The sequence below is a fragment of the Pleurodeles waltl genome, chromosome 6 (genome assembly GCF_031143425.1).
Source record: "Pleurodeles waltl isolate 20211129_DDA chromosome 6, aPleWal1.hap1.20221129, whole genome shotgun sequence".
NCBI classification, from domain to species: Eukaryota; Metazoa; Chordata; class Amphibia; order Caudata; family Salamandridae; genus Pleurodeles; species Pleurodeles waltl.
This window is the reverse complement of record NC_090445.1, coordinates 962,066,298-962,092,564: the sequence shown is the minus strand read 5'-3', so window position 1 is coordinate 962,092,564 and position 26,267 is coordinate 962,066,298. Positions and strand designations below refer to the sequence as shown.

At 46.7% G+C, this 26,267-nt stretch overlaps 1 protein-coding gene across 4 annotated transcripts in view; it reads right to left on the bottom strand.

The window, feature by feature from the left end:
• BLNK (B cell linker) overlaps window positions 1–26,267 on the bottom strand; it is a 545,638-nt gene that overhangs the window by 506,400 nt on the left and 12,971 nt on the right. The window lies entirely within an intron of this gene.

Below are 26,267 nucleotides of genomic sequence, written 5' to 3'. Positions count from 1 at the left end.
GAGTAACAGTACTTTCAGCAGCACATGAGTACTTCTTCCTGGCAGCATATCCACAGATCCAGAAGTGTACTGAAAAGTTGATGTCTGAGGCCAGTAATTATACCCAGCTGTGCTTTTGAAGTGGGGAGAAGCTTCTTGAGGCATCCCTTTGAAGTGCACAGCACAGGTGACTTGCCATCCTGACCCTGAGTCTAGTTTAACTATAGGGGGTAGGAGGCCCTTTGTGTGGAGGCAGGATGCAGGCTAGTCAAGTAGCAGAGGGGTTGTGCCCAGCTCCTCCCTCTTATCCTGCCAGAGATGGCCCATCACAGCACACTTAAGCTTCCGTTTGTGGGTGGTTGTCTTGAAGAAATACACAAAGTTCAACTCTCAAAAACACTTAGTCATGTGGCCGAGATGCAGGCTGCAGGCACCAAATGGCTAAGGCCGACAAATGCCAACTTCTTATAAGAGGTATTTTTAAAATTGTAATTTAAAATCCAACTTCACTATAAGTTAGTTTTTCTCATTACAATTACAAATACACCAAATTGGTTACCTGTTCTCATTTGTAAATTATAGTATATTAAATGTAATAAGGTAACTCTAATGTTATCCTCGGGAACAGGTAGGCCTTGCAGCAGTGAAAAAGACATTTGAGAGCTTTTCACTACCGGGACAAAAAAAATTAAAAGTACATGTCTATTTTTTTAATACACTGTTCTCTAGGCTGTCTCTGGCCCTCCCTAGAAGTGACATATGTCTTAAAAATGATAGTTTGGGCCTGGAAAAGGTTTATTTTGTCTAGCCAGAATGGCAGTTTAAAACTACACTCACGCACAGGCTGCAATGGCAGACATGAGACATGTTTAGAGGGCCACTTAAGTGGGTGCCAAGATAAGTGACGCAGGCTCACTAGTTGCACTTAATTTACAGGCCCTGTGTAGATGTAGTACCACTTTACGAGGGACTTAAAAGTATATAAAAGGCAAATTGGGAATAAGCCAATGTCACAAGTGAGCACATGCCCTTGAGCACTGGTTAGCAGTGGTAAAGTGTGCAGAGTCCTAAGGCAGGCAAAAATGAGATCAGCAAAAATAAGAGGTGTGAAGACAAAATGTTTGGGGCAAACCATCCTAAGGCTGACAGGTCTAACTTATGTGACTTCCAGCTGAAAGTGGGGAGAACTATCCAGCCTCCTGGGCGTACTCATCACTAAGGCAGAAACACCTGGAGAGACAATCAGCACTGGCTTGGTCTGACCCAGGAAGGTGTTCCACTGTAAAGTCCATTCTCTGTGGGGAGATGGACCACCTCAACAATTTGAGATTCTCACCCCTCATCTCATTAACCATATCAGGGGTCTGTGATCCATCTGAACTCGGAAGTGAATCTTAAACAGGTATAGTCTCAGCTTCTTCAGTGCCCACATCACAGCAAAGGTGTCTCGCACGACAGCACTACACTTCTGTTCCCAGGAAAGTAACCTCTTACTGATGAAGGCTACAGGCTGGTCTAGGCCCTCCTCACTTAACTGTGACAATATTGCACTTATGCCATGCTCTGAGGCATCAGTTTGCACAATAAAGTCCTTGGAAAAGTCAGAGGCCTTGAGTACAGGGGCTGTACACATGGACTGTACACATGGCCTGTTTGAGGGTGTCAAATACTTTCTGACAGGCCTCTGTCCAGATCACCTTTCTGGGCTTGTTCTTCGAAGTCAGCTCAGTCAAGAGGACAACAATGGTGCCACAGCACTTGACAAACAGCCTGTAGTAACCTGTGAGGCCCCCGAAGACCTCACTTTTACCTGCATTTTGGGGGGCTTCCAGTCCATGATGGTTTCTATCTTGGCCTGCAGAGGTTGCACCTTGGTTTCTCTCACCCAGTGTCCGAAGTACACCACAGACTCCTACCCTCTCTGGTAATTACTGGCTTTGATAGTCAGGCCTGCCTGTTGTAGTTCTTGAAGTACTTCCTGGAAGTGAAACAGGTTGTCCTCCCAGCTGCTGTTGAAAAACGTTATGTTGTAGGAAAGCAGGCTTTTTGCAGGTTTCCCCCTGCTTTTGCCCCATTTGCACTACTAGCTGTTGGTTATGACCCAGAAAATGCACTGGAGCTTGATAACCAGTGCGAGTGCTCTCTCCCTAAATTAGTATATGTGAATTGGTATCCCCAATTGGCAAGCACTTTAACGACCCTTGCAAGTCCCTAGTATATGGTACTTGTGGTATCCAGGGCATAGGTGTCAAAGGGGTCACCAGGTCCTGAAACACTGTTTGTGCCACCCTGCATTACACAAACAAACTACTGATAGCAGACCTGCCATTGCAGGCTGCAGGAGCAGTGTGAGCTTCTCAAACTCAACTGTGCCCACACCATATGTGGAACAGCCAAAGCACTACGGGGCATGGCACACGTTAGGCCATTGTTGCGCTTTGCTGTACTAGTGTAAAACGTTTAACGCTAGTGCAGCAAAGTGCAAGGAGGCCCATTGATTAAAATGGGTACGTCATTTTAACGCCTGCTTTGAGCTTGTAGATTTCACTGTGCCATTTAAGGGCTTCCTAACATCGGAACGCTCCCCTTGCATACATTATGCCTGATGAAGACAAAATGTGGTGCAAGTGATTGCAAAGTGGCGCAATGAAGGCATTGCGCCACTTTGTAAATATGGCATGGCGAGAATTGCCTCCTTGAGCCAGATTGGGGTAAAAAAAATTATGCTATTGTTGCGCAAGGAGGCGCTAAGGCCTTGTATGTCATATATCTCAGTCATCTCTAAGGAAGGCCTCCTGAGCCCAGAAGGCAGTTTGTATTATATTAAAGGTGTGGACATATAACTGCAAACTTATAGGTCCCGATAGTGGTCTTTTCCATTAAAGGCTGATACAAGTGAAAGGCGGTCCATAAGATAAAAAGGGCTGGAACCTGGGCAAACCGAGGTCGTCAGCTCCATTACGGTACTGCTGAAGGGAGTCATGTTTGGTAATAAACAACGTGCCTTCTCACCCCTGAAATGAATCTCACGTTGAGGGTGAGCTGGCCTGTACTCAGGTGACAACCTTCGAGGTTGCTCACTCTGTTGCCTCAGTTTTCTTGTGCTCTGGCTCCCAGCCCGCAGCTGCTGGCACTAAGGTAGGACTCTAACCCTCATGGGAAGAAGCGCAAACACCCCCAGGAGTCAGAACAATGGCCTTGATGGGAAGGAGGTCATACCTTCCTCCCTCCCAGGAAGATTAGTGAAGTGCCACACCAAGGAGGTGAGCTTCAAAGAGCACACTGCCTCTGATATGTAAGAAGGCTGTCCCCCAGTGGAGGACAAAGCTATTTAACCCTGCCCCAGGCACATTTTCACCCAGGCATGAGGGAAAAATATTTAGTCAGGAGGCCTACACCCCCACAAGACTAGCTACACCTCTGGAGTGGGCAGCCTGCTCTGTACAGCTGAAGAAGACTTCTGCCACCTTAAACAGTGGTAAACTAGGCAGTTCTGATTAGAAGAGATGCCACAATTCACCGGATGTGGTCATCTCAAGGGTGGATTATCCACTAGAGCTCGTTGCCCATTGGCTACTTGCACTCACACCCCTAACATCCCTAAATCTAGGATTTAAGGGGGACCCCTGGCACCAGAACCTTAGATCTGCAAAAACTTGCAAAGAAAGGACAGAAAGAGACCTTCATTGATGACAACAGAAGACTGCACAAACCAAAAGTGTGATACCTTGACCCTGTGGCAACCTTTCTGGACTGCTCAACTGTGACTCATCCTGGACCAAAGTTCCATTCTCCAGCAAGAGGGAACCTTTTGTGAGCCAATGGCAAGACCAGACCCCTTGTACTAGTGCCATTAGTGTCCTGCACACCTCAGGTAAAAAGCACCTACCGGAAACGAAGAAGTGCTGGCCATCGGGCCCTCTGAGGGAATGCCCAAAAACAGGTATTCCAGTGCATTATGGGAAGTGTAGCCCACCTCTCCACCAAGTTACAGCTGGTTACTATTTTTCCAAGGACCTCCGGAAAGGGAGATAGCTTCTCCTCCCCCTTACCACTGTCAAGGCTTGTTGGTGGCCAGTGTGGTCATAACCACCTTTACTCGATGCAGCAACTGAGGGCACACTACAACATCTGCATCTAATGTTACCAGCGGGTCAAATGTAGAGTTTTTTAAATCTTCTTCCTCGCCAGCAGCATCCCAGTGGTAAAGCCAGCAGCCGGAGCTCCCATTCAGCACCACAAATAGCGAACACACCTCTGCCTTTGAGACGCCCGAGCTTGTTGGCATTGTTCTGCCTGGTGAATGCTGCTCCAGTGACCCACACAAGCTTAACCCTGTGGGCTCCCATGAACTTGACCTGCAAGTGATGCAGTGTCACAAGTACCATTTTTTCAAAACTCTGGATTTATGCTTTTAGCACCAAGGACAGCCAGGACACCTCTGCACCCGTGCCCCATGAGGCAGCTAAAATTGGTCTGACTCTCATAGCTTGGTCCTTGGGACGTGCACAACTTTATCTACCAGTGCATTCCTCTGAACTCACCTGAAAGTCACTAGTGATTTTCCCCATTGACCGCAATGGTAAAGGTTTGACAGCTTGAACTGAATTTAATTATTTTTCACTGATAACTCATAACTCCAGTTACAAAAATCTGACTTGCTTTGTTTTGCTATCTAAATTAATATAAAAATTTGCTCAATTTTTATAAATTGGTGTCGGATTTCTTTTGAGTCGTTCCTTATCGTCCATGTTGGTCCTCTGAAATGATTAACACATGTTCCTCTAATAAATCCTGACCACTCTTTACCACACTACAAGGACTGAGCTAAGGATTTATTAGTGTGAATCCAAGGACCATGTCTTGGGTATTGTGAGAGTATTACTTAGTGAAGCCTGTTAGACTTTTCATCCGTGGCCTCCCTTAACTTATTGCCTCTGTTTCCCAGGTTGTTGATGTGTGCTGGACTGTGTTTTTGCTGTTTTTGTTACTCTGGGCACTTTACCAATGCTAACCAGTGCTAAAGTGCAAGTGATCCTATACAAAATGTGTATGTAATTGGTTCATCCATGAAGGGCATATTTGATTTACGGGTAAGTCCCTAGTACAGTACACTAGAGGTGCCCAGGGCTTGTAAATCAAATGCTACTAGTGGGCCTGTAGCACTGGTTGTGCCACCCACAATAGTAGCTCTGTAAACATGGCTCAGACCTCCCACAGCAGTGTCTGTGTGTGCAGCTTTAAACTGCAAATTCGACTCGGCAAGTGCACCCACTTTCCAGGCCTAAACCTTCCCTTTTCTTACATGTAAGGCACCCTCAGGTAGGCCCTAGGAAGCCCCATGGGCAGGATGCAGTGTATGTTTAAGGTAGGACATATACTAATGTGTTTTATGTGTCCTAACAGTGAAATACTGCTAAATTTGCTTTTCACTGTTGCATGGCCTATCCCTCTCATAGGTTAACATGGGGGCTGCCTTTAAATATGATTAAAGTGTAGGTTCCCTTTGGGAGCGGATAGACATGTGGAGTTTGGGGTCCCTGAGCTCACAATTTAAAAATACTTCTTTTAGTAAAGTTGATTTTAAGATTGTGTGTTTGAAAATGCCACTTTTAGAAAGTGAGCATTTTCTTGCTTAAACCATTCTGTGACTCTGCCTGTTTGTGGAATCCCTGTCTGGGTTAGGTTGACAGTTGGGCTGTTTGCACCTCTCTCTAGACAGAGACACAAAGGGAGCTGGGGTTTATATAGCCTGCAAATCCTGATGAGCCATCTGTGCTAGGAGGGAGTGGAGGAGTGGTCACTCACACCTGAAAGGACTGTGCCTGCCCTCACACAATGCACTCTCCAACCCCCTGGTGTGTGTCTGGGGCCTGGCCTGGGCAAGACCCAGACTTCACAAACAAGAGAGACCTTTCTTTGAAGTAAGCCTACTTCAAAGGGAAAAATAGGTATAAAAAGGGCACCCAAAACCACAGACTTTAGATCACTTCTGGAAACCAAGAGGAACCTCTGCCTGGAGAAGAGCTTAAGAGTTGAGAAAGAAGAGCTGCCCTGCCTGTGACTGTGCTTTGTGGAGCTATCCTGCAGTTGCTGCTTCTGCCTGTGCAAGAGGACAAAGACTGGATTTTGTGTGCCTTCCTTCTTGTGAAGAACTCTCCAAGGGCTTGAAACTGAACTTGCCTCCTGTTGTTGAAGTCTCAGGGACAGTAAACACTTCTCTCTGCCAGCACCTGGTGCCTCTGCTGAGACTCCTACCCTGCCAAGTGGTGCCATCCAGTTCCAGTAAGAAATCCACGCGCAGACTGGCGTGCGGGGAAGTGATTGACGCAACTCTGAGACACGGATGAAATATCAATATTTGCCTGCAGCGCGGCTGGAAGATTGACGCACGGGTCTGGAGAAACGACGCGCAGCATCGCTGACGGAGGCTGGTGACGCTGCATGGTTTTCGAATCATCGTTCGGCAGGATTTCCGATGCAAACATCTCTGGGCATGTAAAATCGACGCTAAGCCTGCCCGCACTCGAGAGTGCTGTTCAGATCGACGCATCACTCTCCTGCGATGAGAAGAAATTACGCACGCCTACCCGACCGAAGGAGAAGGTCTCGCTCGTGAGTGAAATTGATGCATCGCAAGCCCCTTTTGATGCACACTCACCCGTGCTGGGTTATTTTCGATGCACCCAGGTACATTTCCACGCTAACAGCATTAGCCTTGTGTTTAAAACCACATGAAGACTCTTTTTGATTTTTAATTGATAACTTGACTTGTGTATGATGGATTTTTGTCATTTTGGTCTTGTTTTGCTTATATAAATATTTTCTATTTTTCTAAACCTGTGTTGTGTCATTTTATAGTGTTTTCATTGAATTACTGTGTGTGTTGGCACAAATACTTCACACCTAGCACTCTGAAGTTAAGCCTACTGCTCATGCCAAGTTACCAAGGGGTTAAGCAGGGTTAGCTGAGGGTGCTTCTCTTTTACCCTGACTAGAGTGAGGGTCCTTGCTTGGAAAGGGGGTAACCTGACTCCTAACCAAAGACCCCATTTCGAGCAAAGCCTAACTAGAATCACTGCATAAAACTCCACTTTACTATATATGACACCCAAGTAAGAAGCGCTGAAACCCTCCATTCCAGCCAACACCTGGTTCACCAGCATCTGGAAGGTGGCAAGGACATTTTGCAAGCCAAATGGCATTGAAAGTGGCCCTAATGTGTGGAAAATTACTCTCTTTAGGCCACACAGTTAAACCTATTGGCCAGTAGCCTGAAGTACAGTCAAAAGTACTCAGGAACTTGGCAGTCCCCAAACAATGAATTAGCTCATCAGCTCAGAGGATGGGTGAGCATCAGTTTTTGTCATTGAATTATGCCCCCTGTAGTCCACACAGAACAGGATTTGTGGTTTGGTGCTCAGTAGGCAGCCTTTGGAATAGAACCAATGGGCTTGACCAGGGACTACTTGAATGCTCATACACTCTCAACACCAGCATCGTGGAGACTTCTGCCTTGATGCTGGCCCTCACCTTGGCTGAAAGTCTGCAGGTTTTGTTTTTCACAGGAGAACTCTTACCAGTGTAAATATGTGTAACCCTAGAGGTGAGAGAGAACAGAGAGATGAACTGTACCAATAGCTGGTGACAGTTCCTCTGCTGCTCTGGGTTAAGATTAGGAGAGAGATTGACTCCCTCCACTTACCCGTATTTCTCCCTGGATGATAGGAGATCAGGGAGAGGTTCACTCTCCTCCTCTACTCCATCATCCTTCACCAACAACATGGTGATTTCTGACATCTATTAGTGGGGTTTCAGGTGATTAAGGTGGAGATCCAATAGGGGGTTTCTGGGTGGTCTTGAGGTCTACTAGGTAAGTAGCATCCCCCTTTCTCTCAGTCATCTCAATGATCTTGGAGGGCTCTGAGCTCAACTGTCTCCATCACCCACTTTTTCTGGCCTGGTTGAAACTCAACCAGAGAAGCCTTCTGGTCATGCCATTGCTTCATCACCTCCTGGCTAGCATTTAATTTCTTGGAAGCCTTCTTCCAAAACTTCTGCATTTGTTTACTGAGAGCTAACATGTGGGTAACAATATGGTGAGGGGGAGTTTGTTTCCTCCTTCACCAAACTAAGAGGTCTGCTTATAGGGTGACCATGAAGGAGTTTAAAACGGCTAAATCCTACTTCTTTCTTTGGTACCTCCCTTCAGGCAAAGAGTGAACGGTGCACTTCCATGTCATGAGCTATAGTAGGTCCATAATCATGCTCTTGAGAGTCTTGATGAATCTCTCAATAAGCCCATTAATTGGCAGTGGTAAGATGTGGAGATCTTGTAGTTTTACCCAACATTCCTTCCACGAGGACTTCATGTACACAGACATGAAGTTGGCACCCCTGTCTGACACCACTTCCTTGGGGAAATCCACTGGGTACAAATCACCATTAAGGCCATAGCCACTGCAGGTGCAGTGATGGTCGTCAGTGGGATGGTCTCTGGGTACTGTGTGACATGGTCTGCCAAAACCAGGATAAACCTGTTGCCCAAGGGGGTTTTGGCATTCTAGGGCCCAACAATGTTGATGTCTACCCTCTCAAAGGAGGTACCAATGACAGGCATGGGAGTCAGGGAACCTTTGAGCTTCTTCCATGTCTTCCCACTGGTTTGCAGGTGAGGTAGGTCTTATAGAAAGCTGGTGAGGCTCTCCTCATCTGGGGCCAATAAAAGTGGATGACAATCTTGTCAAAAGTGTTGTCCTGCACTAGATGTCCTGCCAAAAATTGTGAGTCAGACCCAGCAGAAAGGCCCTGTGACACCTGGGGGGTCATCAGCACACATGCTGCCACATGCACACATGCCCTAGGCTCACTGTAAAGGAGGTTGTTTTCCCAGTAAATCAGGTGATCGTAGAGGTGTCACCCACTGTCTGTGATCGGGCCTGCCACCTCAGCTGCTCAAGAGTTTGGCATTCCTGTTGAGCCTTGCAAAATTCTTCTCTGGTGGGCCCACCCTCAACTTGCCACCCAGTGAGTTCAGGCAGGCCACCTGTATTGCCAGTGTCCTCCCCAGTTATCTAGGGACATCTCCTCCAGGGCCCCATCCACTGGCACCGAAGGAGCTTCAGAAGTTGGTTTTCAAGCCTCCTAGACTTCTCCTAATTTTCAGCTGCCTGAGCCATTCTTCCAGATTCCAGGCTCTCTTGACTCTCCTCTGGGGCAGTTATTGACCGAGTGGTCTCACAGACCCACTTGGGCAACCTCAACCATTGCATATGTGACTCGAGCTCCACTTCCTTCCAGATAGTGTGCTCCAAGTCATTCCCTAGCAAACAATCCAGAAAAACTGAGGTCCTCCAACCCCACTTGAAGGGAATCACAGTTTCTGTGTGGTGACTCTTATGATTGTCTGCTACTACAACCTGTATTGGGCATCACTTGCTCCAAGGCCACCAGATGACACCTGATAGTAGCCATGCTGACTCCTGTGTCCCTCAGAGTCTCCACCTTTTGCCTATTAAGTGTGACCCACTGCCTATACTTGGAGGTATTGGCAGGCACAGGCATGTCGACCCAAGGACCATCTCTCCATCACCCAGGGGCACTAACGTAACCTCAGCTACCCCTCACACTAATTGGGACCATCTCCTTCCCAAGTGCTACACTGGCCAACTCTTGGGACTGCCCGCAACTAGAGCACTTGGAGCACTTAGCATCTCAGTTGAAATGCCCATAGTTGTAGCACTTAGGGAAACACTTACCAGTATTTTTGTCTACAAAACCATTCGTTTGGTGTATAGGTTGAGTTTTGGGACCCTATTCCCTTTGAACTATTTTGGGGACTTCATGAGAACTCCTTTTTGTTTTCATTTTCCCTCTCCTATGTCTGGTGGAAATCCTGACCACCCTTTTGAGAGATCCCCAAGATGCCTTCTTGGACACCTGGGTACTGACCCAGATATTTGCTTCCTCAGCAAGCTACCTGGGAAAAGTAAGCTTGGTATCCACCAGGTGCTGCCACAGCTCTGTAAAACACATATTGTTCATATGATTCCTCAGAATAAGGTTATACAGTCCATCATAATAATTAGCTTTGCTGCCTCTCACCCATCTATTAGCACCTAACTAAAGTAATCTAAGAAGTTTTCCCAAGACTGGTTTCGATGTTTGTAGCTGTCCCTGAACCTCTGGTGGTATTTCTCAAGGGTCAGCCCATATTTAACGACAAGGATGCCTTTCATGGACGCGTACTTGGTCTGGTCATCTACTGCTAGTGTGAGTAGGGTATCCCCCCACTGTAGTCATGTGCTTCAACAAGCCACCCACCCAGTACTCTTCTGGAATCTTGCACACCATCAGGACAACCTCATATGCTGCAAGCCACTTGTCAATATGATCACCCACCACATAGTTGGGCACCAGGTCTTTAGGTATGCAGACCCTTTTGTAACTTTCAGACACTGCGGGTAAGCTGCCACCACTGCTGCTGGATTTTATGATTTGTCTCGTTTTAATCTCCAGTTCCCTCAGGCTCCTCTCATGCTCCAGAAGCAATTTCTTTTCTGCCAAAGCCCTCTTAGCCTTCTTTTCCTCTGTTTTAAGTTTGGCCAGTTGGTGCCTGAACTCCCTTTCTGCTTTCCTGTCCACAAGCTCTGGGGACTGATTCCTATAGGACACACTGCTGCTTACCCTCACTCAGTGGGTAGAGGAACTCCCTCCTCTGGGAGCTCCTCCTCGGGGCACACAGCAAGGTTATCCTCCATTCCAAAATCAAGATCCCCTTCATCAGGATCTTCAACATTAGGGTCCCCATCCCTAGAGTCCTCATACTGGGACTGCATCCTAGTGACTTCCTCAAATTTGCAGAGGGTTATCTGAAGGCCCAGCTTTTCAGCCTTCTATCATGCACGTAGCCCTCTCTTCTTGCAGAGTTTGTGAAGCTCAGCCCTTCCGAGGTTATCCAGAATGAGTCTCTCCACTTTATGGCATAAGACAAAGAGGTAGGGGAACTTAAATTTAGAAAAATGGAAAAAAAGCCAATAAGAAGACATAGAATAATTTAAAGGGGCTCAAATTGATCTCAAAATATTTATATGGGATGGTAGTGTAACACAAAATTACTGTATAGTACTGGACAAAAACAAGACTAAATCCTCACCGTTGATCACCAGTGCAAGAAATTGGGTTGCTGCTTTAGGGGTGCAAAACCCTACTCAAGCATAAACCACAATCCTTGTCGGGATGAAGTTCTAAACAAACCCCAAATTAACCTGTGTTCAACCCCTTAGTAGCTTGGCACAGAACAGCCAGGCGTAACTTGGAGGCAATGTGTAAAGCATTTTTGTAACACAGTAATACAATGAAAGCACACCACAAAAGTATCCCACACACTAGATATTGAAAAATAGATTAATCTTTAATATGTAGCTCCAGACCAAAATGACAAAAATCCAATCTATAGAGCCAGAAATATGTTGGGTTTAAGATTTCAGTGAAAATAGCACCAAAAAACACAAAGCACAAACTATGGATGTGCAAGACTGGGACAGGGTCACAAGTTCAGGCCAACTGCAATGGAGCACGGGCCAACTACAGGGATACATTTAGGCCTGCTATACACAAGTAGCTTAAATCTTGGTTATGGAGGGTGGTGAGGTGCCACATTGTGGATGAGTCATGCAGCCATTCATCGGTTCTGAGGAGCTGCAAAGCTGCAATGCGCGGCCCTGCATCTTCATCGTCGAGGATCCCATCAATGAGGGCTTGCAGTATAAAGGGCAACATTGAGGATGCATTGTGCAGTTGAGGCAATGCGTTGGTTCAGAGGAACTGTGAGGCTCTGATGCGAGAACCTGCACCGTGTCAAGGCTGCCGTCAATGAGAGATTGACGATGTAAGGGCCTGCATTGCAGAAACTTCGCTCATTGTGGTCCCGGTGCCGGCCGAGGTCGATGCGGAGACCTTGCGCTGAGAGAATCCTCACAGCAAAAGTGATGCATCAGTTCTGCTCGGGATTGTGCTGCACAGCAGAGGAAATTCATCGGTTTTGCTGAATCCACAGATACGGTGGTAGAGCACTTTCAGGTTCACTTCCAAGGGTCCAGGACTAGGGTAACAACACTTGGTAGAGTAGGAATTACAGATGGCAGAGTCCAGATGCTGGGTTCAAGGTTGTTGGAGACTTCTTTCCCTGAGGCTACAGTGAGGAGACCAGCCAAGTAGCCCTTGGCGTCCCTCTGGGGTCCTGAATTCAATAGATGCAGGTCCACTCCTTCGCAACCAGGCAAGAGGGCATCAGGCAGCAGGTCAGCACAGCAGGTCAGCAATCCTTAGTCCTTCAGAGCAGTAGTCCAGCAGAGGGGCAGTCCTTTCAGCAGATGAAATGGTGTGTAATGTCACTTCCACTATCCCTAGCCTTTTGCTTAATTGACATTAATAGGGGTGCACACAATTTTGCTGTGCATTGTTCAGCACGTAAAATCACTGTTATTTGCCTCCAGTCCTATCTAATATTGGGGAAAAGGTAACATTCCTTTTGAAATGCATTAGAGTACAAGTATAAGGGGTGTGGAATTTCTATAGCCCGATGCCCAGAACATATTGTTTGGTGTCAAGGAGAACAAGTTTTCAGGTTTATTTTGTCCTCGGGTCAAGTAGGCCTAACACTCTGTAGAACAATCCCTTTGGCTGCCTATTTACAGTAGCACATTATGGAGCAAGGAAGGGAATTGTCTGCAGTTGATATAATATTTGTGCCCAGATGTTCATGCTGTTCAAACTTGTATTAATAGTCCATTAACGCAAAGCCCTTAATATTAGGGTGAGTGCTCTAAATAAATGTATGCTCGCACTACACTATTGACAGTGTTTCGAGTAAAAAAATGTGGACACGTTTGCAAAGTTTTACAATATGAGGCTATGTAAAATTCTCCCAGAATACTCTTTGATTAGCTGCAGATATTTGTGGAAGCTTGAAAGCAAGATTGATGCTTCTTTGATTTCAAAATAAAATGTTTACAAAGAATGCAACTTAGGAAAAACATGTTTTGTTAAACTACCACTTCTTTGAAGCATCATTTAGTAAAATGTGTTGATGCATGCTAGTATTTCCCAAAAATATTCATAATGGAAAGTCAGTGTAACCAGTCTGAACAGGTTTATGGGAAACATGAGTATAAAGGAATTGGCAAAGCTGATGGGTCCAAAATTGGTGGTCAGTCTTTTGGTTTTGTCAATGCGTGTCTTGTTTTAGCATTGCTTTTGGAACAGTTCACTGTTATGGGAGCTACTGGGCTTGCACCATTGTAAAAAAAATTAGGAAAAGGCAAACTTCTTTTTTTGGTCTCAAAAAGCACCCATTGCCATAGTAGTTTCTGGCACTGAACAAAACTACTTTGTGTGCAGACATGCTCCTTGTAAAAGAGCAGATTGTGATCATTCACAGTGAAGCCAGTTGATGGATAGAGAGAATGAAATATAATTTTAATAAAAAAAAAAGGTCTAGATTAACGCTACATTAGGGGCCCAATCTTAAAAAAGTCACAAAAGTTCACCCATGGTATATGTGTTTGCATAGTGCAGACGTAGCTGTTTCATAAGAAGTTACATAAGTAGACCAGGAAATCATACTTTGAGAAAATATTTATGAACTGTATTTTAGCACGAGCAAATATGCATGTGTAGATTTGCTCATGCAAAAATCTGTGGAACGTTAATAGGGTGACCTTCCCGTTATCCACTGTTTTCCCAACCCTGGAAGAAGTTGTACTTCTGACCCTTGTCAGAAGTAAATTTCCAACCTTTCTCAGTATTGGAAATGATTAGACAAGACCTAGTGAAAACCCCTAAAACATGCAAGTTTGTGGGTTTGCACAGACTCAAAAGGGCATTCCAACTCTGGATGTATTGCTTGCCACGACCTTTAGCCCCGGTATGTAGATCAGAGGAAAGATGGCAAAATGGGGGAATTGCTAGTATTCAAGCACTACTATAGTATTACCCCAGGCATAATCAGAGAGGCTATTTTCAGAGCTCTATAGAGAGATTGCTGCCACAATTAGTTGTTGCACTACTTGGCACCAAAGGTGGCAAGTAGAAATTTTAACAGGACAAGTAGATTTATAAAGCAACTTGTGCCATCGACAAGTAGATATTTTATTGAATTCCACAACCCTGAAGTATATTCCCAGCGGTTGCCACTCTGGAGGTTCACTGAGGGAAATAAAAGGAACACTGAGCTTGATGCAGTGCACAATCTCTGTACTTTGCGAGATTGTGGATCTGCAAATTGTTTGGGGAATTGTGACCTTAAAACGCTTTTACTTCTTTATTTAAACGCAAGATTTGGTGCCAATCAATCTGGTTTTGACTTGTTTTAGCAGTTCGTCCCAAATCTACCTTGTTTTTCCATCTAACTTTACACTTGTGGCTGTGCTGTGTTGTACATGATATACGGTTCCAGCGAGTCATAAATTCACTTCCTCCTTTTTTGATTTTTTGTACAGAACTGAAATGACTCAGTAGCTTGTAACAGGAAATATTTTGATTAGGCACATGCTTGAATTTGGTCATTGTTTTCGGGAATTGCATAGCAAGACATGGAGGAAATGTTTATCTAGTAGGTATAAAAATGAAATAGATTGCAAAGAGAAATAGACTGATATTATGCGTGTCCCACTAAACAGACCGTTCTTTGATAGACTTCTGAGAAGTGTTTTTGTAATGTGACAGTAATTTGGTGGGTAACTCTCGGCGTTGGCCGGTCGCAACAGGAAGTGACATTCACTTCACAGTAGTTAAACCATTCTCAAAAGCAAGACTTGACACATAATGTATGTCATGTGGTATCCTTCCTCATATATTTCCCAGGTGCATTATCTTGCCTTCTCTGTTCCCCATCACATCAAAGAATGGGCTGTGCAGGAGGCTCTATGCTGTGGGGCTAGACCAGGGCTGACCAGGGCCGAGCGATGTGACACTTGATCCTGGTGAGGTCTCTCTTCTTTACTTGTACCACTACTTGTACCAGCTTGATAAATAAAGCCTCCAACTAACCTACGAGCTTCTGTGTGTTCCAGCATTCTGCTGACCAGCCTCCATGCATCATTACATGTCATTATTCGGATGCCACACTCTGTGCAATCAGCCCATTATTAAAATCTAAATTTACTATAAGGTGTGTCATAAGACACGCAACTATACACCTTCTGCAGTTTTTCTTTCAAACGAAGGCTGCAACATTAACTCCACAAAATGGTCCCAAAAATGATTAGCAGTTCACCCATTTCCTGTCACCACTCGAAATCCTCACTGCTTAAGGTAATCAGTTACATGTCACAAAATAGTTAAGTTTCAAGGGCAAGAGGAAGGCAGTATTTATAGGCACACATTTAGCACGTGGTCACCAACATGGCTTGCTGCAGTATCTAACCTCTTATAATGTTATTATCACCGGTACTACTGAAAAAAACACAAAAATGTAAATCAGTGAGATATTTACCATCTTCTACCACGAGAAAGAGTTATTAATAGCCACATTACTAGTGAAGATACCAGATATGTGATGGTAAACTCAGAAACCTTCTTTAATTGCCAATGTTTTTCTGAATCAATAGGTGAAAGCTTAATGTACTGCACTATCCTTCTTTGAGGGCAGATAATTATTGTTAAATTACCTTGCACCATTAGGCCTACGTGTACGTGCAACTGCTAAGCAACTTACACCCCTAAGTATGATCACAACTATTTATATATACATGTTTAGGATTCAATATAATTCAATATAATTAGGAATTGGAGACTAGCTGATTGATAGTCAGAGAAGTGAGTCAATTAAACCCTAAATGAAAAACCAAAACTGACAAAACACGGAATCTTTGAATTTAGCAATAAGGTCAAGACTAGAAAGGCCATTTTCTTACTAGACTTAAGCAATGGGCTAACACATTTAAGCAAATTCAAAAATAGCTGATAATGATCTCGCACAAAAATATCTAAAATAGCCTGTAAGTGGTGATGCTCTCATCCTTCAGGCAGGAGGCAGTACGAGTCCTGGTGATTAGGTCATGCTACCAGAAATTAAAATCAGGTCCATTGTCCTCACCTTTGAAAGTTAGCATTTGTACTGATAACTAAGCTGACAATTTCAATCTGAAACTCTTGATTTTTTGGACATTTCTCTTCAACATTTAAATTCTACTGCTTAGCTTAGTCTCCATTACCTTCGCTAACTAATATAATGCAGAAGGGATACCCACCTGTTCCTTTCTAACCCGCCCTTTGTTTTTTAAAGATGCTATGAAAAGAAGTAGGTCTACTATGTACATTGATGTCTTCTCTTTTATGACAAGCAAAGTACCCAGGAAACCTATCTACATGACTCATACTGTGCTTCTGATTCTTCACTGGGCAAAAACACCAATATGTTTTGGAGGTTTGATGCTGACTCCAGAGCTTAATAGCAGTGCACCGTTTTTCAAAGTTCTTGGCTAACATGTGTGTTGGGTCTTACCCCTCTGACATCCAAGAAAGACCCCTATTCATTTTCCTTGTTTGTTACCTGATTTAGACCCTGGTGAAGGGAGCTTGGAGCCTCCATCTGTTTAGTTATCCAGTGCTTATGTGGCATCCCTCCTGAACACCACCATACCTGGCTCATGGCTAGAAGTGTCCCATACTGAATTCATTCCGGTGGGTATACACTGTGTTGAGTCTTCCTGATGACAGTGCATTCCAGGCATGTGAAGTTGGGTGTAGGCACTGTGTAGAATAGGAGTTTTCTGATGCAGGCTCTGTATGCCAGGCTCCTGCCTCCACACGTTCAGGTACATATGTAGAAACATCTAGCTGTGGTGGGTGGTTCACACTGTGGCATCTCTACTAACTACACAGTTGTGCAAACCAGCACCAAAGGTAGCTAAGATTCAATGTTATGCAACAATGACTCAAGCTCTTCTATCAGCAGGAAATCAATGTAGGCCCTGACTGAAGCATATTGCAGCTACAGGGCTCTAAACTGCATCTATGGAGCTCAGCCTTTTTTATCGTTTCTTCACACCAGAGCATTTTGTCATGAACAGAGAGGAGATTTGGGTCACCTTGCTCACCTAATTTGTATATGAACTTTCACATTTTTAGTGGGCCCATTGGAGTATTGTGCTGATTTACATGTACTTTTGCAATAGAATAGTCTGCCTCTGGATCACAAAAATAAACACTGCTTACAAACACTGTCAGCATGCGAACCCACCTCCTAGTAGCTCCCACACGCTGCTAGCAAAATGTGGTGCTTTACTTTGCTGTTGGGTGTCTTTCTTTAGCCAGCAGTACTCAGCGGACCAGAGTACTCCCATCTAAGATGGCTGCTATGTTGTGACGTTGACATGTCTTCATCTTACAAGAGGGTATTCTCCTCATAATCCGAGGGAATTCTGTGTGTTTCTGAGGGAACCTTCTCATCCAGGATATCTGCTTTGCCATGACATTGACATTTGGACAGAATCCATCAGCTGAAACATTGAGGGAGACATGGTGTCTCCTGTTGTCCGTGGATACAGTTGTGTTCTTCCGAAATGTTCCAAACATATGCTGAATAAATGAAAGATGAGGTCTCAGCAGATTTCACTTTAGAATAATAATGCAGGGGCATGTCCAAGATGGCGACCGGAGCGGCAGCATAATCTGCGGCTCCGCTCCCGGCCCCTAATCATCTGTCATCCAGGCATCCCCTGACCAACTGGGGGATTGCTGTGTGCCCTTCCACCTGCGCAGAGCCCCAGGGGATGACTCTGCGCTAGAACTTAGTGGCAAGGTTGTGCTGCTTGAGCGGCACCCTCACTGCGAGGAGAGTGGCGCCCTGACCAGCGCGGCCTGCGCGAGGGCCTACACCCTCCTGAATGTTGGAGGAGAGCGCATTGGAAGCCCCCCTCCACCTAACGGTATCGGGACACGAGTGCCGTGACCCCCGAGACGGGAGAAGACAGGGGAGAGACGAGAACTTACGGCTGGGAGCTCGTGGGCTCTGATACAGTGAGGCAGTGACTCAGCGGCACTTCTCGAGCCGCAGATCAGTCCGCACTGGGCCCGTGGGGCTCCTGCCCAGCCTATAGCTTCACACGGGCTCCAGCCTGTGTCCGTGTGGATGCCATCCGCTCTCCTGCTGCTCCCGTAGCCCATTACAGCAGATATGGGACCGGATTGACAACCTTTGTCCTTCACCCGTGGCTTGGGGCTTTGATTTGGCAGCCACATTGCGATATTCGTCACAGACTGCCTTCTTGGACCCACTAACAGCTGCCAGACTCGAGGGGTCACTGGGACTGTGCACCCCAGATCGTGGCAGTCCATATCCGAGCTACTTGGCAATATTAATGTGGCACTGCCTCTGTGACTTGATTTCTCCTTCCAGCACTACTTGAGTTGCCTTCATACTGCATTCAGGCCCCTAAGCTGCCCCCAAATTCACATCGAGCTACTGCATGGGGACAATATATTGTACAAATCAGCGTTCTGGTGCCATGCATAGGGGTTCAACCACTGGAGGCCTCTTGGCTGCTTGATGTAGTGCCTACCTCCTCCCCATTAGGTGCTGACCAGTAGGGTGAGTGCCCGACTAGGTGCTACTTTCGGGGGTCCACTCGTGGCCAGGCCGGATGGATAAACCGAGACCCTCCGGGTGCTCTGCGTCGACCATGGAGACGATAGGGACGACAGCTGTGACCCCAGACTCGACCTCCCAAGCCAGATGGAAGCCACACTTCAAAAACACACATCACAATTTGAGCGGGTGTTACAGGCCATATGGATACCAAAACCACTCTTGAGACGAAGATTGATACATAACACTGGATGTCAACCTCTTGCGGTCCAACCACCGGGCGCTAGCGGAGAGAGTGGCAGCAACGGAGAGCGATATAGCGTCACTGTCCCCCAGAGTGAAGGCCCTTCAGGAGAAGATGACTCAAATAACTACGGAGGTGGACGTACTCAGACGCAGGGCTGAAGATGCGGAGGGGAGATCGAGGCGAAATAATATATGCCTGGTAGGGTTTCCAGAGAGAGCCGAGGGCCCCAGTGCGGAATTGTTCTTAGAGGGTTGGCTGACAGATACCATTCTACGGAACAAGGTCCCAAAATTCTTTTCAGTAGAACGTGCTCACCCTCGACCATTGATTGCCCGCTTCCTCAACTACCGTGATAGAGACTTGGTGCTGCAGCTGTTTCGTAAGGAGGGCACGCAAAAGTTTGAGAATGCATCAGTATCTGCCTATCCTGACTTCACTGCCGAGGTCCAAAAGAGGCGTGGTTCCTTCTACAAAGCGAAACAACGTATCCACGAACATAATATCAAATATGCCCTTCTCTTTCCTGCAAAACTGCGAATACAGGATGGTTCAGCAGTGCATGTTTTCTCCTCCTCGGATGATGTTTGGACCTGGCTGCACGCTAAGGGGATTGCCCAGCCCGTGCAACAGAGGGAAGCAGAGGAGTCATGGTCTCTCCCTAAAGGAAGATGTGGACGTTGGGCTTGCTCTGGGATTAAACCTACCAGGGTACAGCCCGTGCAACAGAGGGAAGCAGAGGAGTCATGGTCTCTCCCTAAAGGAAGACGCAGACGTTGGGCTCGCTCTGGGATTAAACCTACCAGGGCGCAGTCAGTGGCGGAGCGCTCCTGACTTCTGCGTGATGCCACGCAGTTTGAATCTAACTCTTATTCGACCTTGAGTAAACTAGCCAATGTCGAGGCCGATCATGCAGACTCCTCTGATGCCAGAGACTCCCAGCAGGGCCCGTTCTTGGTTAATACGCGATAATCCTCAAACCTCCCCCAGCGGGGTGATCTGATTGGACAATGAAGAGATAGTAAACACCCAAGAGTCGATTAACGAAGCTTTTTTTGCCTATTACCGGGAATTATAAGCACCCCCCGACCCCCTTTCCGGGACGGGTGGATGGCTCCTTGAGCTCTCTACAGCTAAGACCCCTGTTCCCGGAACAGGCGGACACTCTGGAACGCACTATCGACCTGGAAGAGATACGCCTTGCGCTATCCCAAATGTCCCTGAACAAGGCCCCTGGCTCAGATGGTCTTCCGGTCAAGTACTTTGCATCTCTGACACCCCATCTCCTACAACCCATGCTCCACGTGTTTAATGAAGCGCAGGCCCGTGGGCAGTTGCCGACCTCAATGGGCGAGGCCCTTATAGTGGTACTCTCGAAGCCTGGCCCGAGCCCCTAGATGTACGCTCATACCGCCCTCTCTCACTGTTAAACACAGATTGTAAAGTGCTTGGGAAAATATTAGCCATTAGGCTCCTCCCGTATATTCCACATTTGATACACGAGGATCAATCAGGCTTCATACCTGGCTGGAACACTTTTCTGAACATTAGGAGGTTGATCCGCATACTGCATAACACCGCACGCATACCAAACCATAATGGAGTCGCCTTGTTGTTAGACATAGAAAAGGCGTTTGACACGTTGAGCTGGGACTTCCTTTTTCAAACACTTTCTGCAATGGACCTCGGGGACGGATTCATAACATAGATTAGAAGATTATACTCTAGACCTTCGGCCCGCATCAAGACAGGGCTGATTGTCTCCAACCATTCCCCATCTCCAGAGGCACTAGACATGGATGCCCACTATCTTCCCTGTTGTGTCCATAGCTATGGAGCCCTTGGCTGGCCACCTCAGAACACACGCAGAGCAATGGGGTATACCAGAATTGCACACTCATAACATAATATCCTTGTACGCAGATGATGCTCTGATCTATTTGCGCGACCACACAACATCCGTGAGTCGAGTCTTGGAGTCCTTGGACTCTTATGCTGACATCTACGGCCTGTGTGTAAATAGGTCTAAATCTTGCATTTTCCCCCGTCTCCTGTCCCCCGGAGCTCCAGTCAGCACTACCGGAGTATCACCTGCCATGGTGCCATACCATCTTTAAATACTTGGCCATACAGATATATCACTCTTTGGAGGACCTTAGAGAGGGCAATTTGGGCAGAGTTCTTCGCTCCATACGGGGCTCTCTGCCCTTCTGGGGGGCACTCCCCCTGTCTCCCATGGGTAGAGTTTCCTTTGCTAAGATGCTCATCCTGCTTCGCCTACTTTATTACTTTGCAGCGCTTCCGATTGTCTTCCCGCGCACATTCTTTAACACACTACAGAGCATGGTGACAGATTTTGTGTGGAGTGAAGATAGATGCTGTGCAGCCTCGTCCATGATGCATTATCCGTTGACTGAGGGTGGCTTGGGTGTTCCTCATTTTGAAATGTATTACGCGGCTGCCCAATTACAATGGGCAGCCGATTGGTTGGGCGAACGCCGCACGGCAGAAAAAGCTATCTTGGCTGACGCGTTGGCACCGTTGCCATTGTTGACTTGGTTGTCAGATAAATCTCTCCCTTCTCCACGCGGCAATGTTATACTAGCTGCCGCGAAGTCATGCTGGCTACAGTATGGTCATGGTAGGTGTCCCCGCACACCATATTCTCCTTTATATCCTCTGACACTTCTACCTGCAGCGCGGACGTTGCTAACACATCATAATATGTCTCCATGGAGGGAAGTGGGCCTTGTTACTGTTGGGGACTTTTCTTCAGATAATACATTGACTTTTGATGAACTGTTGGCGAGTGCTGGGATACCGGCTGGAAACTTTTTAGCATATTGCGCAATACAACACCTACTTCATTCCACACGGGGCATGGGTGATGTTGAGCCTTCGACGTCACAGGTCCTTACACTGGTCCTTTCGATGAGTGGCACAAGAAGAGCGATATTAGGGTTGTATTCCGTATTGTTGCCGGGTGTGCTCCGGGACTTGGACTGTGTTAAATCCTGCTGGGATGGGACGTTACGCACGCCTCTGTCCTTGGCGGCGTGGTCGTCTGCGCTCTCCTCTGTTAGGAATGTCTCTCAGAATGCTAGACTCCGATACACCCAATTTAATTATATACACCACTCTTACTTGTCTCCCGCCCGTATAAACGTATGTTTCCGGCATCGGACCCGGTGTGCCCCCGCTGTGCCGACCCTCTGGCAGACTTCTATCATATGGTGTGGAGTTGCCCTCCGTTATCCATGGCTTGGCAGCGCATTACTAATGTGGTATCTGATATCACTGCTCACGCCGTACAGGCGACACCTGAGTCCTGTCTGCTAGGTCTGCGACATCGAACCAGTAAGGACAAGCAACTGCATAGGTTCATTGATTTAGCATTCATTGTATTCAAACGTCAAATAGCCACCCACTGGAAGGCACCACACACTCCCAATCACAACAGTTGGTTGCGAGTTTTGTTACAGCAGTCCCATGCGGAGACTCACACACTGCACAATTCACAGCAAAGAGGCTTGGTTCAGGGTGGGTTGGACATTTGGGACGCCTTCATTGTTGGCATGGAGGCCAAGGACGACACATGTCCGCCTTAGAATTATCATAGACATTGATGCATACGATAAAATTGTGCTCCTTCAGGATGGTATGCTTTTTGTGGATGGTTGATGGGTTTGTGGTGGCCTTCATGCTTGATGTGGCACTAGTGGAGGGGTAGCGCGTGGGAGTCCTCAACACACTCATCATCTTGTTCCATGAAGTCTCGGCCCATCCAGCTCTTTAGGTCATATTACTGTGCTCGACGCCGCTCCACAAAAACACTGCACTCTTTTAGCACGTTTGGGCACCCTGCGCCCCTCATCTCCCTGAAGCTATCTGCCTAGCACCTCCTCCATTCTGTAGAGTGGCAGTGTAATTATCGACAAGTGGCATAGTTTACTGTTGCTGTTTTAAATTGTATCTCTGTTTATACGATGTATGGAATGTACCAGCTCTTGGGTACCTAAACAGACCATGCAGGAGTGTTTCATCTTGTGTGTTACTGTTGAAATAATAAAGAGATTAAAAAAAAAAAGAATAATAATGCACTCAAAGCAACCATTTTAAAGGAATGAGAGGATAGTTATACATAGTGGGCTATTGCAGAAGATGTGTAGACTACCACGAAACTAGTTGGGGTAGAGGTGGGTGAGAAAGGGGCATAGAAATATGATAAACGCCACTGGATGAGAGCTGCACTGTCATCACTGGAATGGAATGTGAGCAGATATCACAGACGCTGGCAGGAAGCAATGGATAGGTACAAAAAGAAAAGCTATGAGGGGATTCTTTGCATATAAGACTGACAGATCAATGACGTTGATGCTTGACCTTATTATAGGAGGGCAATTCCATAACAGTCCACTGGTATTCGATTGGATTCAGTAGGGAATCTTCACATTCAGACTTTGGCATGTGAGCTGAAGCCATAAGCAGAAAAAGTACTTCCACAAATAGTGCCCTTCTCAATAAAGTAACTAAAAACTGGTCTAACGGAATTCCGTTTGGGATTCCTTATGTTTTGATTAACTTTTAACTGTTTTGTCATCTGCTTAAGCTATGACCTCTATTGCCTTTGCTGTATTATTCAATCTTCATTTAACTTTATCTCTTGTGTGAAGTGGGAACTATTTTTATTTTGTATTGCACTGTCCTGTTCGTTCCAACCATGATGCTCGCTAGAGAAACCTTGACGACCTAGCACCCACACCATCAATAGTTGAAATTGTTGGGGGTAACTTTTAAACTTAATGCCAAGTCTTGGAATATTGTTGAAGCAGGTGGCTACCCTTTTCTATTTCTGTTGCTCTGATGTGTTCAATTGCAAGGTTGTGTTTTTTTAAGCATTATTTTGCATTTTATAACACAACCTCTACAGAGTGGCAAACAACTTGGTACCAATGTCAGCTCTAGTGCAGTGCGATCAGTGCAACCTCACCTGGAGCACACCATGGGGGGACTGTGTGAGGGGGTGGGGAGGAGCATCATTTTTAGAAATAACTGATTTCAGTCAGTTTTCAGGCAACAATAAAAATGTCAATGAACTCTGGTGTTTAATGTTCCTGCTAGAGAGAGATCAGAGTTTTGTCTAGTGGCAGTTTTGACTCATAATAAAGTAATGTAGAGGGATAATACACGTGTACCAAGCAAGTCACCAACTTTATGTGCATAGCTCAGTGGGATACTGCTTTTGTTGCAGAGATCCTTTTGTTACTTGCAGTTCATAAGTTATCTCTAATATAGCTAAGCGAACTATGAACTGTCATCAAAGAGCTTCATGCAAACAGGATGGTATAGGTCAATACACTATGGTGGTCATTATGACATTGGTGGTCTATTCCAAAGACCACCGTGGTGACGGCCGCCAACAGACCGCCACGGAGGTGGTAATCCGCCAGCCATATTATGACACACAAACAGAAAACTGACAGAAACCAGCCACAACCACAAGTCTGCCAGACCCAACGAAGGGGAAAACTGTCGGACCCACCACCCTCACCGCTACGCCACCAATACCCCACCCTCCACATTATGACCCACGAATCACCACAGCGGACATTCAACGGCAGTCAGCCATTGGCAGTGCACACCCCCACAGTGGAATTGGGCACCCAACACCACTTCAAGCCAACATTGGACAGATCAAAAAACCCACACCTGACACATACGCACACACTATACACACCCACCAACAGCACTATAAAACACCCCTCCCACATAACTCACAATCCTTTGCAAACACAAAAAGACTGCTACACCTTGCCAGGCCAATCCCTTAAAGAACTGCTCACACACACCACATCTACCTATACATCTGTCATGCATCACACACCACACACCCTACCACAACACTGGACACCCTCTGCACAACACACACAACTCAACAATAGGCATGTCCCCACAAAAGCATCCGTTTCACAGATGAGGAGTTGCGTATCATGGTGGAGGAAATTGTCAGGGTAGAGCCACACCGGTTTGGTGCAGAAGTCCAGGAGATCTCCATTGCCAGGAAGATAGAGCTATGGCGGAGGATCGTGGACAGGGTGAACTTCGTGGTACAATATCCATGCACAAGGGATGAAATCCGAAAGAGGTGGAACAACCTATAGGGGAAGGTGCATTTTATTGCATCAAGGCACTAGCACTAGGTCGCCATCATGAGGACTGGCGGTGAACCCCCACCTCCTCCCCCATAGTTCAAATAATGGGAGGATCAAGTCTTGGCAATCCTGCATCCTGAGGGCCTCACTGAAGTCACTGGAGAGCTGGAAACTGGTAAGTCGCCATTACTAACCCTCCTCCACCGATACCTGCATGGCCTGTAACCCCCTCACCCTGACTCCCTGCACCCCACTCCATCCCACATAGTGCACCACCCCAATCACCACCCTCAATTGTGTACCCCTGCATGCCCTACCTACTGCAAGCACACCCCTCCCAGCTCTGCAAGCACACCCACCAGCAATGCCTGGACAGCTTATAGAACTACCAATCCCACAATCCATCACCATACACTGCCAAAGGTGGGAGGACAACACCAAACCAATAGGGAAAGGTAGAAATGAGGAAAATGTGACAGACAATGACCCTAACAAATCAGTTACATCCACACAATGTCAGCGGCGAGCAAGTGCCACGCCAACCCAATCCTCCACCAGACGATGCCTTCAGTGATGACAGCAACTCTGGATGTCCCAAACTGGCTGAACTACGTGGCCCATCTGGGACCACAGGTCAGTCAGATTCCACATCCTGCAGTCAGTCCACCACAGGGCCCCACCTCTGACTCCAACACCACAGCAGCCACTCAACGTCCCCAGACCCCTGTCCCCAGGACAGGTCGATCAATAGTGTGCCCACCTGTACAGAGACCCAAGTTGACACCACACAGGCAAGAGGGTGAAGGTCCTGGTGTAAGTGGGAGTGAGCACACCGTTTAGGGGACACAGGCACAGGGGGGCAGGAACAGTGGAAGGTCAGCTGTGCGCCAGGGGGATGCCAGGCCCAGGGAACCGACTGCCCAGGAGGCACTCACATATGTCCTGGGGCATACCAAAAATCACAGGGCAGGATGGACCAGGTGATTAGTATCATGCAGGAGAATCAGCGGCTGCAGGGGGTACACCACTAGGAGGTAATTCAGCAGTTGCAGGCCCTAAATGCCAACATGGCCTCCATTGTAGAGGTTCTGGGTGAAATGGTCAACACCATGAGGGATACCAGAGCACACCAGTGGCCCACTTCCACGAGCCAGTCCACTCACCAGCCATCAACATATGCTGCACCTAGTGGACAGGAGGACCTGCCACAGGACCCACAGGCCACCAGTACTCTCCCTCTGCAGAAGAACAACCACCCCACAAATGTTCCCTGTGACCCAGACAAACACCAGAGACTGTT